At 38.9% G+C, this 16,375-nt stretch overlaps 1 long non-coding RNA gene and 1 pseudogene across 2 annotated transcripts; both read right to left on the bottom strand.

The window, feature by feature from the left end:
• Positions 1-2,445: 2,445 nt before the first annotated feature.
• Positions 2,446-3,373, bottom strand: LOC149261455 (uncharacterized). Its single transcript, XR_016248458.1, has 4 exons — positions 3,277-3,373; positions 3,142-3,172; positions 2,920-2,991; positions 2,446-2,800 (listed from the first exon to the last, which is right to left on the bottom strand). It is a non-coding gene; the product is annotated as an uncharacterized LOC149261455 (long non-coding RNA).
• A 1,682-nt stretch (positions 3,374-5,055) lies between these two features.
• Positions 5,056-7,074, bottom strand: LOC149261454 (homeobox-leucine zipper protein ANTHOCYANINLESS 2-like; annotated as a pseudogene). The gene is made up of 6 exons (XR_016248456.1): positions 6,919-7,074; positions 6,615-6,824; positions 6,329-6,506; positions 5,751-6,022; positions 5,543-5,638; positions 5,056-5,450 (listed from the first exon to the last, which is right to left on the bottom strand). The product of XR_016248456.1 is annotated as a homeobox-leucine zipper protein ANTHOCYANINLESS 2-like (transcript).
• Positions 7,075-16,375: the final 9,301 nt, after the last annotated feature.

Genomic DNA, 16,375 nt, shown 5'->3' with positions numbered 1-16,375 from the left:
ACTGCAAATGTAGTAATTCTCCAATGCAAATATAACTCGGATCAATGGAGAGTTATTTTATACATAATTTACATTATCAAATGATGTTTCTCAACCAGGTCAGCTTCATTTCAAGTTCCTTCCATCCTAGAAGATTGTAAGCTCCTTCCATCCTAGAAGAACCTATCTCTGATGTGGACCTGGTCTTGTTAATACCTAGTGTTCCAAGGTTCACTTACTTGACTTTCATTTTGGAAGCAGCAACATACTTCACAAATTGAAATACACAAATGAAAAAAATTCTCATGCTTGCCTTCTCACCTTTCTCATGCTTTCCTTCTCATGCTTGCCTTCTCGCCTTTTTACTGTCTTAGGATATAGAGTGGTATGAGTTGTTCTTCAACTAACTTCCATTGTATAATGATCCTAGTCACTTTGAGCGTAGTTGTTATTTAACTAATTTCCAAGTGTATAATTAGCAATTGTCCCAAAAGGTACAAAGATAGGCCTATAGGATTATTAAATTGGAATTGTTGAATTTTTCTAGAAGAGATGTTGGTTCAAACCTAAAGGATGACCAATTTGGGATGGCTAAAGGCTTTCTAATTGTTTTTTATTATAGTAAAATTTGATAATTCATTGGTTTTACTTTCAAAAGCTTGAAGGAATTTGAAGAGCATATATAGAATTGTTTTGTGGAATTTGATCCCAAAATCATTGATTTGTATATACATACTAAATGAAATATTAATTGGTTGAAACCCTACACAAATGTTTGATATAAGCAAATAAGTTGGAAATTTCCTTTATTCAGAAAAAATTGTAGTACCCTAAAAAAACCAGACCCTTCAAATTTAGCATTAAAAATGCTATTGCGTTAAAACCTTCAAACTTTGTGGTAACCTTCAAATTTGGGTAGAACACTGAGAACAAGTATTTCTTCAAATTATGGGTAGAACACTGAGAACAAGTATTTCTTCAAATTTGGGTAGAACACTGAGAACGAGTCTTTCTATCTTTTACATGAGAACAATTTTATTTGAGAACGAGTGTTTCATTCTTTTATTTAAAGAGTAATTTGGTTGGAAAACTGAGAAAAATGATTCTTGAAAACTGGGAATGAGGGTTTCATGAAAAATCAGAATAGAGTGTTAAGCAGTTAACCGTGAAACTCTTCAACCAACATGTGTTGTAAACTGACATGGTGGCCGAGATGCACTAAATTGACAATGATTTGGCCACATGGGAAGAAGACATAAAAATTCACAGTTAACCATGAAACTCTTCAACCAACATGTGTTGTAAACTGACACGGTGGCCAAGATGCATTAAATTGATAATGATTTGGCCACATGGGAAGAAGACATAAAAATTCACACTGGATAATGAAACATGACACTTGAAGATTTTCTTCAAGTCATCATTAAATTGACAAAGTGGTTGAGATGCACTAAATTGACAATAATGAGTTAGCCACATTGTGGCTCGCCGAGTGTGGCCACGACGAGACTGCAACAACAAACTGACAATGAATTGGCCATATGGAAAGAATGAATAAAATTTAACAAACTGACAATGAATGGGCCATATGGAAAGAATGAATAAAATTTCACAAGGAATACAAATAAATACTAGCTAAAACTGCACCATCACAAAAACAATGGAAAAACAATTTTCCAAAAGAAACTTCCCACCTAAGCATTGCAACAACTTGCACTTTGCAAACTAATCTCTTCCCAAGTATTCAAAAACAAAATTTTCCAAACAAATTGATACAACCACTAAACATTCCATAATCACTCACTTCAGTCCGACAGATAAACAGTCAGGCAGATAAAATCCATGCAAATATTCAAGAACATATTTTTGCTAACACATCGCAAGACTATTGTGCATTACAAAATGGTAGATTTAGCCTTGCTGATAAAATCCATCCAAATATTTAATAACATAATTATAAATACTCATTGCTCACAACCGTAGTGGATTTGTAGAATAATCGCTTCAGCCTAGCAAATAAAATCCATCCAACTATTTGTAAACTTCAAAGTCAATTATTAAAAAACATATAAACAAGTTCCACTCTGAAGAATTTTGGCAAATGTACAGCCCTCTCTTGCAGACAAGATAAATTATTGTTCAACAACCAGTTTTATACATGAAGACACATATAGCACTTAAACATTGATAAACAATAACTATATTGTATAATAATGAAGAGCTTAACAAGCATCAACATGCAGTATGGGTTCCAAAACATTGATAAACAATAATTATACCATATAATAATGAAGAGCTTAACAAGCATCAACATGCAGTATGGGTTCAAAAAACATGGCTTCGAATGGCAAAAAGTTCCATATTAATAAGCAGCTACAATTAGCTCGAGTCGACCCATTCAATTAGAAGTCATAAATCCACAAAATCCACTGTAGTCAATGTAAACTTCAATTATACGAGATTACATTAGAAGTCATAAATCCACAAAATCCACTGTAGTCAATGTAAACTTCAATTATACGACATTACAGAATCCTGCAATCTACAATGCATTTCTACAAAAAGCTTCCTTCATCAAATATATGTACATGCTACAGAATTCTCCCCCAGAAAAATCTGACCTTTACAAATCATCACCGTGAAAACAGGCCTAGGCCCTTTCCCCACGGATACGCCTTGCAAGTTGAATGTCTTTCAGCACGATGGTCACCCTCTTCGCATGTATGGCGCAGAGGTTAGTATCTTCAAACAGACTGACAAGATAGGCCTCTGCAGCCTCCTGAAGTGCCAAGACAGCATGACTCTGGAATCGCAGATCCGTCTGAACACAATAAAACAAAATAATTAGACAAGTACCACCGCCAGAACAGAGTACCAAGCAATTCATTTAAATGGGTCGCCAATTAAGCTAACATTTTAACGAGAAAGGTGACAAGTTACCTTGAAGTCCTAGGCAATTTCCCTCACAAGCCTTTGAAATGGCAGCTTCCAAATTAGCAACTCCATGCTCTTCTGATACTCGATTAAACAATTTGCAATAAGATACATATACTATAAAGAAAACATTGTAAACATATCGATAGAATCCGAAGCAAATTTAAACTGCGTGTACATAACGAAGAGCAACTGTTCTGGGATGATATCTATGAGGCTTCTTCACACCTCCGGTCGTGGGAGCAGATTTACGAGCAACCTAATTTAAAAAAGGAGCTTCAGAATAAAATGCCACAATAAAAACAACACGCCTCAATTAACTCCACCAAAGATGCAACGGAAGAAATATAGGAAAGTCGTTACCTTTGTTGCGAGCTGCTTCCTTGGAGTCTTTCGTCCAGTAGATTTCTGTGCTGTCTGCTTCGTACGAGCCATGATTCAAGGAAAAGAGCGATCTACAGCACAGAGAGCAAGAACGAAAGCATAAGACCAAAGCCCAAACATCAAAATAGAAAATCCAAAACCACAACAAAAAATTACTATCAATCTCTTTCAAAAAAACCACTTTTAGGCAATGCAATCACGATCACACCGCCTTAAATAAAATGGAGATTTTCCCGTACTAAACCCTCGAAAACAAATTTGAAGAACAAGGAAAATAGGAAATCAAAGCAGACATATACTCTGAGACAAACTAAAATGGAAATAAAACATGGATCCTAACCCAAGAACAACCACAAACCCTAGGAAACCAAGAGAATTCACTAATTCAAGAACAATCTGACATAGACTTATGAAGTTGGAATTGTTGAATTTTTATAAAATTCCGGGCCACCTTCTGGGTGGCTATTTATTTCAAAGCAAACCAATCAACATGGTGCTACCAATTTATCGAAAAATGTTGATGAACTACATTAGATAGTAAATGAAGTTGGAATTGTTGAATTTTTATAAAAGGTCGGGCCACCTTCTGGGTGGCTATTTATTTCAAAGCAAACCAATCAACATGGTGCTACCAATCAGCATGGTGCTTATCGAAAAATGTTGATGAACTACATTAGATAGTAACCAAATTACTGGAAGTCGGAAAAATGAAATGCTCGACACATTCAACAATAAGGCTCAATGCACTGTAGCAAAAGAAAGCAATCACGTTGTTATCTTACTCCAGATATGTTATATGAAAACATGAAAATATTCATTATCATTGTCAATGTTTTGTATTATATGATATAACATGCTTGACACATTCACTATTCTGCTTGAATTCAAATATGTAATTGACAGCACGCAGTTAAAAGGCTAAAATGTCCATACCAACTTTCTGTATTGCAGTGAAAAAAAGGGCTTTCAAAACAAAACCTGCTTGATTTTTATGTAGGAAACCAAAAAAACTTGACTAACACTGTCAATTCTTGCAGGCATTAACCTTTGCTACACCACATTAATGCACAGACTTATGCACAAAGGAAATGAATTATAAACAGAATTTAAACAAGCAAAAGACACAACATACCTACCCTGATAAGTGAACAAAAATGCAAAAGCCTATCATCCAAAACCTGCAATTAAGCTAAATAATATCAATGTCGTCATGTCATATCATGTACATGAATGGATGATTGAGTTTAACTGAAAGATGAGAGTAGTAAACGATTAAGATTTTGCGGGGAGTCAATACCCCAACCAGTACCCTTGCATGGTGGTAAAGCTTGTGCAAACATCATGTTTGTTTGATAATTGCATTGCCAAGGAAAGAAGCTTTGTCTGGCTGGTTTCAGTTTTGTTTACCACTTGGCAAGGATATATGTGGTGCGTTCTTGACTCCACTACGCATCCTTCATGAATTTTTTTCAGTTACATATATCATGTGATCTCAGTAATCCCATTGCTGTCCATCCCAGGACAAAGGTGAAAGCAGGCAGGAGGAGGTGGCTGTGGTTGTTACTGTGAGGGAAAAATCAACACCCAGCTCAATACGAGCAGATTGTTGTTGAGATCCCCTCATAACTGCCCAGTATCAATGCCAACTCCCCTTACCTTGCACGTTAAACATTGATTGGCATGGACCAAACAAAAACAAAAAAGCTTATGGGGACACAAAAAAACTAGACAGTGAGGATTAAGAGGGAGATATTTATGTCAAGCATCTTCATAGTGCAGAGCTACCTTGATTTTCTACACGATACAGGATATGAGGTTGTTCACTGTCTCCACTGATTCTACTGTGAGTTTGGCTATTGGCAAGCTGTTGACTAATATCTGGAATGCAACTGTTAAAAGTGATCCTCCCACACGCGGGCTGTTGACTCCAACGCCCTTTCCAGTAGGGTTTAGTGCAAGGGGCCTGCATTCTGGTCCGTCTGGAAGAATGGCAAAGCCAGAGGGTAAGAGGGCAACATAAGATGGATCACCCCCACTCATAACCACATGCATGGCTGGGATATGCACTGGAGCATAACTACAAGAGACCTCGATGCATCTGTGCAAGTCTCTTGCAGGATCAACATGCTGCTGCTTTCGTTGGAATTCATGGCCTAAAATTGAAAACATTCACAGTTAAGGTTAGGGTTTCATGAGAGGAATTATTCTCCAAGAAGCATTTCGAAGAAAAAGAAAAGGAACATATGCTTTCTCTTAGAAGAGAAACACAGTTGCCAGGATCTTGTCCTTTCAGAATGTGAGCCATTTCTTGCATTGGACCTCCATTTGACAGTATATCCCACTGCTCCAGTTTTTTTTTTTATCAGTGGTCAGTAGAGAGTACCGGCTGTGGATGAAACGAAATAGAAAAAATAATGCCATGCTATGAATTATTGAGTCCAGTTATTCCTTACCTCGCTTCTGAGTCTCTCATCCCTCAAGAAATCAAATAATATTTGCAGAGAAACAGGAAGCCACACTGATGTGGCCGCGCTCAGCACGACACCAGGTGGCTCTCCAAGGTCATCAATGCTCTTTCTTGTCATAACACGAACATCGTCATCAATGTTACCAGAGAGCTTATTCCAGGTGTGTACAGTCGACGCACTCACTCCAGCACAGAAACTGTCCGTCATGCGTTGCGCAAGTCTCAACATGCTGCGACGCCCATTGGGAGTCGGTATGGCTATGCAGATGAATGCATTCCTCATAATTAGTGTCGTAAGATGAATTTTAGGAAAACAATTGTGTTTTCAAATTTAGTAAAAACTTAGATTGGCCAAAATTGCTAAGAAACACTTCACTTATCATAAAAAAACATAAAAGCTTACTCCACTCATAAAAGCTTACTCCAACCATCATCAAGAACCTAAATTTACCCATCATCAAGAACCTAAAAAAAATTTAGATAACCGCCCTGATATATTTTCTACATCTGGTTGTTCTCTGTGCGATAAAAAAGAAAAGAAAAGGGCATCACTGTGGCTCTCACCCGTGGGATCTCTTGCTGAAACGTTCGCTGTTGCTATGAGAATAGCAAGGCACTCACACTGATGTTTTAAAGTTGCCAGCCAGCGATGTGCTCCAAAAGCCATCCCAGAATTTAACAGAGAACGGTAAAGCCTGTGCACTCCACGATCATCATACTCTGCATGCTCTACCCATGTCACCTGATATTTCATCAAACACATATACATTACATCTGAGATTAATTGGTTACTGTACCCGCCTGATAATTCATATTCCCCATTATCAGCGATATAGGATTCGGGCACAACCTTGGAATACCCGTTGGGCATGTCCTGAATCAAACAACCAGAAGGCAACCTCCTGCATTTCATAAATCCCGCAGGCGAATTATCTCGAAGGCCATCAACAGATACATCCACCACTGCCCATACGCCCTCAGCGTGCTGTTTGCAGAATCGAAGAAAGTAAACCTCTCGAGCAGGAACCAACGGTGAAAGCACTTGCAATTCTGCATACATCTGCAAGTCACAGAAAACTGCATCTTAGTAATCAGAACGTAAAACAAAATGGTAATTGAAAAAAAAAATCCCCACAATAATCCTAGAAGCTTACCAGTTGCAGTGCACCGTTCCTTGTCCCGCCCATTCCGCTCGATATTACATTGACTGTGGCTGCCCTGGATATCATGCAGGGTAACATTTCCTTATACCTATTCGCCATTAGAAACATGGGAATACAGGTAACCTGATGAGTGCATGCTTGCCAGATGTGATGCGCTGCGAGGATAATGAATCAGTAACATTACATAGTGGCATATAAGGATAACTAACTTCCAGCATATAATGATCCAACTTACAATGCGCAATCGCCTATAATGATCCGACAGAAGAGATTTTTTAAATCGTCTAACACAATGGATCAACGGCTCAAGGCATTACACAGTGGCATACAGGGAAGTTAATCTCAAAAGGAAACGCCTTACGGCGTAAGTATTCACTAAATAAAAAAACAACGTTAGCGACAATCAAAAGCAAAAAAAACATATAAATATTTGGTTAATTAAAAGCACGATAAAAACATCAATATTTTGACTCTCAATTTTATCTCGATTCTTTGCGCTGGCTAGGTTTGGTTACCTTGATTCTTTGCATTGGTTAGGTTTGGTTGGCTTGATGGGTTTACAATTAGTCTCAATCAACTATTCCATTAGTACTTTATTATTTTTGTGTATTACATTATTGATAAAATGTAAAGAATAGAAAATTTTGAAAAGAATAAAGTGGAAGAATGTAAAAAATGGAATATGAATTTAAGTAAATAAGAATTAAATAGAATAAAAAAACAATAATAATGATAATGTAAAATAATAGCTTGGTTAAAAGCTCGTCTTCCTCGAACGTAAAGAAACAGGTTAACAACCCAAAACCTAGAGGCATCTCGCAAGAGTGAAAGCCTTCCCCCTTATGGACCACGAGAGGGTCATTCCAAGTGATGTGCTTTTCTTAATGGTAAGCCTACAGTCGTGGATAAGAGCGAGAGATGGTGATCATCGCTGATTTGATATAATAAGTTTTCCCACTGTAGAGAAAAAAACCTAAAGTAATAGTGTTTAGAGTAATAAAAGATGAGAATATAAAAAAAGAATTGGTAAATATAGATTTTAGTATAAAAATGTAAACTTAAAACACAAGAAGTTGAAACTATAAAGAAAAACCAAAAAAAAAGAAATTATATGAAAAAAAAAAACAGAGCTTACAAGTTATTATTGAATATGGAATATTGGAGTATATTGACCTAAATAAGAATAATTAGGTTAAATATAAAAATTAGGATAAGCTAATTTCATCGTAACTCTATTATTTCTTAGTACATTACAATATTCTGCCTAATAGATAAAATGGTTTTAAAGTTACCAATCTTTAATAATACCAAGATAATATTAAAGTTACATGTTTTTTATCATTGTAATAAGGTAAATTTACTTGTTTTATGAATATAAATTATGAATGGTTGAAAATAATTATTTATGTATTTGTGTACATTTCTAAAAGAGTAGCATGTTCCTTTGCTTAAAAGTATATAAACAACTATAGAATTAAAAGTAGCGTTAGCAAAACAAAAAAATAAGTGTTCATAATAGAATTGAAAGATTGAAAAAAGCAATTCAATAACAATAAATGAAAAAAAGATAGACATAGAAGTTATAAAAAATAATTATGCTGATAGACATGTGTATATTTTGGAATAGAACTTCCAAAATTTCAATTTAATTATCAATAATTATTAGTTGGATGGGAGGGATTTAACTTCTATGGAATATTTTAGAATATTCTTAGTAATTACACAAATTTAAGGTTGAGATTTATCTCCAAAGTAGTCAAACCCTTTTTTCTCTTTTAATTAAATTGTTTAACTAAAAAATATGTCATATGAACAAGTGTGACATGAAATGAATTATGGTTTTTCGGGTACATGGTATTGTAACAAAGATTAATTAAGAATATACATGGTAAAGTGAAAGTAAATCTCCATGAATATTAATCTTATTCCATATTTTTTCAAATGTATATGTGCTTGACTTCTATATTAATTATTTTTATAATTTAAAATATTAATAATAATTTAAAATAAAGTTATAATTTAGTTGTCCCAGGGGGTAGCTCAATTGGTGATTGAATTAATGTGAAATCTGTAAAATATGAGAGATCCAAGGTTCAAATCCCCCAATTGTGACCCCATTTAAGGAGAGGAGGACAAACCTTAGACCCCTAATTACGAGGTTTACTAAAGGCAACTACTTGGGTCAAAGGATCTTAGATAAGGAAACTACTTGGGTCAAAGGATCTTAGCTAGAGTGGCCTTGTGAACAATTTGTTGGCAAGTTGTTTAATTTGTAGAAGGATCTTAGCTAAGGCAACTACTTGGGTCAAAGGATCTTAGCTAGAGTGGCTTGGTGAACAATTTGTTGGCAAGTTGTTTAATTTGTAGAATTCCAGTGCCCTAGAGGTTTACTAGTAATTATGAGGTTGCCCCAGAGGTTTACTAGTAATTACAAGGTTGCCCTAGATGTTTACTAGTAATTAAGAGGTTGCCCCATAGGTTTACTAGTAATTAGGAGGTTGTTGGCAAGTTGCCCTGGAGGTTTACTAGTAATTAAGAGGTTGTTGGCAAGTTGTTTAATTTGTAGACCCTAGTTACGAGAGGTTTACTAGTAATTACGAGGTTGCCCAGAGGTTTACTAGTAATTACGAGGTTTCCCCAGAGGTTTACTAGCAATTACAAGGTTGCCTAGAGGTTTACTAGTAATTAAGATGCTGCCCCAGAGGTTTACTAGTAATTAAGATGCTGCCCCAGAGGTTTACTAGTAATTAGGAGGTTGTTGGCAAGTTGTTTAATTTGTAGAATTCCAGTTACGAGAAGTTTACTAGTATTACGAGGTTGCCCCAGAGGTTTACTAGTAATTACGAGGTTTCCCTAGAGGTTTACTAGTAATTACAAGGTTTCTCCAGAGGTTTACTAGTAATTACGAGGTTACCCCCGAGGTTTACTAGTAATTACCAGGTTGCCCCGTAGGTTTACTAGTAATTACGAGGTTGCCCTAGAGGTTTACTAGTAATTAAGAGGTTTACTAGTAATTACGAGGTTGCCCAGAGGTTTACTAGTAATTAAGAGGTTGCCCCAGAGGTTTACTAGTAATTACGAGGTTGCCCCAAAGGTTTACTAGTAATTACAAGGTTTCCTTAGAGGTTTACTAGTAATTACGGGGTTGCCCCATAGGTTTACTAGTAATTACGAGGTTGCCCTAGAGGTTTATTAGTAATTAAGAGGTTGCCCCATAGGTTTACTAGTAATTATGAGGTTGCTAGAAAGTTCTTTAATTTGTAGAGTTCTAGTTACGAGAAGTTTACTAGTAATTACAAGGTTGCCCTAGAGGTTTACTAGTAATTGAGAGGTTTACTAGTAATTACGAGGTTGCCCTGAAGGTTTACTAGTAATTATGAGGCTTCTCCAGAGGTTTACTAGTAATTACGAGGTTGCCCTAGAGGTTTACTAGTAATTAAGAGGTTTACTAGTAATTTTGAGGTTGTGCAGAGGTTTACTAGTAATTACGGTTGGCAAGTTATTTAATTTGTAGAATTCCAATGCCCTAGAGGTTTACTAGTAATTACGACGTTGCCTAAGAGGTTTACTAGTAATTAAGAGGTTTCCCAGAGGTTTAGTAGTAATTACGAGGTTGTTGGCAAGTTGTTTAATTTGTAGAATTCCAATGCCCTAGAGGTTTACTAGTAATTACAAGGTTTCCCCAGAGGTTTACTAGTAATTAAGAGGTTGCCCCAAAGGTTTACTAGTAATTACGAGGTTGTTGGCAAGTTGTTTAATTTGTATAATTCCAATTACAAGAGGTTTACTAGTAATTACGAGGTTGTCCGAGAGGTTTACTAGTAATTATGAGGTTGCCCTAGAGGTTTACTAGTAATTACGAGGTTGCCCTAGAGGTTTACTAGTAATTACAAGGTTGTTGGCAAGTTGTTTAATTTGTAGAATTCCAGTGCCCCAGAGGTTTACTAGTAATTATGAGAGGTTTACTAATAATTACGAGGTAATTATGAGGTTGTCCCAGAGGTTTACTAGTAAGTAGGAGGTTTCCCCAAAGGTTTACTAGTAATTACGAGGTTGTTGGCAAGTTGTTTAATTTGTACAATTCCAGTTACGAGGTTGCCCAGAAGGTTTGCTAGTAATTACGAGGTTGTTCGCAAGTTGTTTAATTTGTAGAATTCTAGTGCCTAGAGGTTTACTAGTAATTACGAGGTTGCCTCAGAGGTTTACTAGTAATTATGAGGTTTACTGAAGGCAACCAATTACCAGGTTTACTAAAGTCAACTACTTGGGTCAAAGTATCTTAGCTAGAGTGGTTTGATGAACAATTTGTTGGCAAGTTGTTTAATTTGTAGAATCCGGGTGCCCCAAGGTTTTTTAGAGGGTTGAATATATTTATGTAAGTTGGACTAAGTGATAATAAGAAATGGAATAATAAATGATATAAGGATGAAAGTAAAAATAATAAATGAGTGAAAAGTTTAAAAAATCGCTGAGGGAAGGGGCTAGAAGAATATGAAAATATATAAAAAATAAAGTGGAAGAATGTAATGGGTGGAATATAAAATTATGTAAGTAAGAATAAAAGTTTATATTTAAAAAAAGAAAAAAGAAAAAAAAAGACAATGAAATGAAAGTGTGAAGGTAGAAAAATAGTTTTATGGCAATAAAATATAAGAATATAAAAAAGAGGTATAGTAAAACTAGATTTTAATATAAATATGTGAGTTTAAAAAATAAGAAAGGATGATAGGCATGATGGAAAAAACGTCATGACATGTCCCTGAAAACGACTAAGGTTTGTATGCAGACCTCTATAGCACCCTCCCTCGCGATTTAGCTTAGCAACGTCATCCCTCTGATGTCGTACCTCTCGAAACGTCATTTCTGAGCTTCTCCCATTTCCCATTTGCAGCCTCGAGCATATTCCTTCCGTGACCACGTCGTGCCCTCACTGTCTTCCCCTTTCTGCAGTTGGTCTCTCCTATAGCAACGATTTTTACACTTACGGCGGCAGCTGGCACGTAACACCCAGAACAATTATGGACTTGGATATAGTTGATTATTTTGAAGACCCTCTCGAGGATGTCTCCATCTGGACAACCCCACACTCAAGCATGGATGGTTTTCTCCCCTTCAACAGAGAATTGATGGAGTTTATTGCTCCCTTACCCTCAATCTCGGGGCCCTCCTGTTCTATTGCCACCCTACCCGCGACTTCCTCCTCCTCGCTGCCTTTCGCTACACCTCCTCTGTCGTTGTCCTCCCTTCAATTTGTGGCCCGCTGCATAGGCCCAGACCTCGTCGCTTGCTCCTCGAGATGTCCACCCTTACCGTCATCCACCAGATCCCATTTCGCCTCATCTTCTTCGCTCAACAAGCCCCCACTTACCGCCCAAGGTCTCCCTCATGTGGCCCCAATATCGTTCCCCCTCTCCTACAGTTTTACAAATATTCCTCCTCTTTCGAATGCCTTCCCCTCTGGGCCTAGTCTGAACCCCCCAATCCCTACAAACCCTCTTCGCAGCGGACCACGGGAGTACTCCACTAACACGGGCCATAGGCCGGGAAAAAGGCTGAAGTGTGTCAAATCCAGGGCACAAGACATTATCATCAGTTTGGGAGAAGACATACGGTGGGGTGAAACCATGGACACTGCTGAACGATTTTTGGTTGGAAGGGTTCGAGGCAAGAAATACACGGCGGCACGGTTAAAACAATGGACTGCAGAAGTGCAGGGACGACACCTGGTCGAGCTACCTTTCATCCAAAATTTTGTCTGCGTTTGGTTTGCGCTGCGTTTCGCTTGGTCTAAGCATACAAATTGGGTATTATCATCCTTCTGGCATATTGAACAGGCCCTTGTGCTTCTGAGGAGATGGAACCTCCTCTTCGACCTAGAGAGGGAGTAATTAGGTGTTGGGCCACTATGGGTTCGCCTTCCCGGCTTGCCGCTACAATTCTGGTCTGAGGACATCTTCAGACGCATCGGGAACTCTCTAGGAACCTATCTGGAGTATGACAAATCATACCTTTCCACTGGAATCATGGCATATGCGAGGATTTTAGTCCACATGGACATCAGAGAGGGGTTACAGGAAAAAACCACTCTGCGTTGGAGGAACTTCTCGTGAACGCAGATCCTTGATTATGAGGGGGTTCCATTTAGGTGCAGGCGTTGCCATAAGGTTGGTCACCTCTTCAGGGATCGCCCCCTGATCGGTAAAGCGAGAAATGCGGATAAGGGAAGCATAGTACCTACGAAGGAGCCTCAGGCACCAGCAAGACATGCCTATATGGATGCAGCAATGGAACACCCTACCCCTAAAGCAACAGTGGATACCCCATCCATGTAGACTCTGAAGACGCACGACAAAGCACCATATCAGCCATCCTCTCCTCCTCTGACTAGGGCAAGGGCGGCTGCGGAGGCCGCGCTATCTTTGGGTATGTCCTCCTCTGACCCCTGGTCTGTTCAATACACTTTTTCATCTGAATGCATAGATGTTTCATTGGGGTTTCATCAAGTCTCTACTTTCATGCCACCGTTGCCCATTGCTTTGGCTTGCTCTCTGCATCCCCCTCCCCCCATTTACTCCTGTACCCCCCCAACTTTCCCGGAGGCAAACCCATCTGCATCCTCTGACTCTGATTAGGGGTCCCTTTCCCACAGATATCCGCTCTGATCCCTATCCTGATCACAGGCTTGTGACACCATTAGTATCAGTTTCGTATCTCCTCCCATCCCCCCGAAGCCCCCTAGAGGCCGACCATCCTCCCTATCCAAAGCCAAGATGCAGGCAGGGGAGGAGATTGCCTCGAGGCGACAACTTGTAATAGACCAGGTTCTTAGAGCACATGACACCCTGGGCTCGTGTCCCCCATGAAGCTGCTATCGTTCAACTACCAAGCGCTAGCTAGCCCTGAGAAAAAACTAGCTCTGCGAAGACTACTTAGGACCGACGAGATAGGTGTTGTATTTTTACAAGAAACCCTGGGCCTTGTTGAAGCTATTTCTCACCTCCTTGAATCCATGCTCCCCGGTTGGTCCTTTCAAGCCCTTGATGTAAATGGTCATTCGGGTGGCATAGCCTTGGGTTTCAACTCCCGCACTATCAGTCTGTGTAACATTTGGGAAGGCATTAGACACATAAGGGAAGACATTTTCTCATCTGAATAGGGCACAAATATTAGACTTGTTAATGTGTATGGGCCATGTCAACACCGTGAAGAATTCTGGGGACAATTATTGACCTCTAATCTCTTGCAATCAGACAACATCATCCTGGGAGGGGACCTTAATTTCTCTATGGGGTTCTCGGAATCTTGGGGACATCATGCCCAGGTTGATCTCCTATCTTCATTCTTTGAGAATATCTTGGAGACCCACAGTCTTATTGGTATCCCCTCTGCAAAAATCCTACTTACATGGAGGAACAGAAAGATTGGAGAGGACAACCTCGCTAGGAGGCTTGATCAATTTCTCATCAAGGAACGATTACTGGGTTTGGGCTATATCTACAAACAATGGGTTGGGTCAAGCGGTAAATCTGACCATTCACCGATATTCCTTGACATAAGGGGAGGAATCAAAAAACCAAAAGCCCCTTTCAAATTCAATTCCACTTGGTTGAAGGATGTCGCCTATGCTCGGTTGGTAACTATTTTCTAGAAGACCCACCCCCTGCTACTGGTGGGAATATAGCGAAAGGCTTTGTCAACAAATTAAAAGATCTGAAGAGGATATCTAAAATTTGGGCACATAATAAGAGAGAATAGGAAGAACAAACCCTAAGGGAAATTGAATCAGAGATTGTTGCTTTGGAAGATGAGCAAGGAGGGGTTTTCACCTCAAATGAACAAAAGGATGAGCTCGCTGCATTAATATCTAAGAGAGGCAAAATTCTAAAATATTGGAAGAAACCTGGAGGTTGAGAAGTAGAGCAATATGATTGATGGAGGGAGATGATAATACAAAATCTTTCCATAACTTTTCAAATGGTCGAAAAGAAATCAATTCAATATGGAAATTGACAAACGAGTAGGGGAATATTGTGAATACGTTCCAACGACTAGCTTCCCTGGCCACAACCCACTTCAAGCAGATCTACCAGGCACCTCCCAATGCCACTCTTGCTGAAGTCATCAGAGTAGCACAACTCTTTCCTTAGTTTGTGGATCAGGAAACTGCTGTGGAGCTGAACAGGGAGGTCTCTATGGGGGAACTGGAGGCTACCTTGAAATGGTTTAAGAGCGACAAGAGTCCTAACCAGATGGAGTTCTATACAGCTTTTTTCGACATCCTTGGAGGTGATCTACTTAAGGTCATTAAAGATTGTTGGACCACTGGTCGAATGTATGGGGCCATCAATTCCACTTTCATCGCCCTCATCCCCAAATCAGATAACCCGACCTCCTTTGATGACTTCCGCCCCATCTCCCTCTCTAATTGCATTTACAAAATCATTGCTAAAATCACTGCAAATCGCCTTCAACCCATTCTTTCCACCCACATATCCTCTGAACAATTTTCCTTTCTCCAGGATCGACAGATTCATGAAGCGGTTGGTACTACACAAGAAGTGATGCACTCCATTTAGATGAAGAAGATTAAAGGTATGATCCTAAAGGTAGACCTCTCAAAGGCCTTTGATCGGGTAAGTTGGTTATACCTCCGAATGCTCCTAACTCATTTAGGGTTCCCATATGAGTTTATAAAATGGATCATGTGCTGCATTACAAACATATCTTTTAGTGTCTTGGTCAATGGAGCGGCATCACCTTTCTTCCACTCTAAAAGAGGCCTCAGGCAAGGATGCCCCCTATCCCCCTTACTATTTTTGCTGGTCATGGAGGGGCTCAGTAGACTTATAAAAGAAGTGCATAGCAGGGGAAGACTCAAGGGAATCATGATCACTAACAGATGCATAATAACTCATTTACTTTTCGTTGATGATGTGTTGATCTTCCTCAATGGTGGAATCAGGGACTTGACTACCTTACAGAACACCATCACCCTTTTTCAAACTGCTACATGCATGGTCATCAATAATTCTAAATCCACCATTACTGCTACAGGTTGCACCCCTCATTAAATATAGTTTGCTCTCCACCAGTTCCCCTTCACCCTCCTACATTTGGAGGATGGACTTAGATATCTGGGTTACAGGCTAAAGCCCCATGGCTACAAAATAGCAGACTAGACATGGTTAATCTCAAAATTGGAAAGAATACTCAATATCTGGTACCATAAGTACCTCTCCAGGACTGGAAGACTAGTACTCATCAAAGTTGTCCTTGAAGCCATCTCAGTGTATTAGATGTCCCTGGCATGAATACCTAGAGGAATCCTTACTAGAATTCAAAATCTCTGTTGTAGGTTCCTTTGGAAAGGAAAACAAATAGGGAGGATATTTGCATGGGAAAAATGGGAGTTGCTTACCCTCCCAAAGAAATGGGGAGGGTGGGGTAT

The sequence above is a fragment of the Pinus tabuliformis genome, chromosome 6, assembly GCF_031772625.1.
Source record: "Pinus tabuliformis cultivar Carrire ecotype Pingquan chromosome 6, CPIR1, whole genome shotgun sequence".
Lineage (NCBI taxonomy): Eukaryota > Viridiplantae > Streptophyta > Pinopsida > Pinales > Pinaceae > Pinus > Pinus tabuliformis.
Note: the sequence above shows the minus strand (reverse complement) of the source record. Positions and strands in the feature narration are given on the sequence as shown.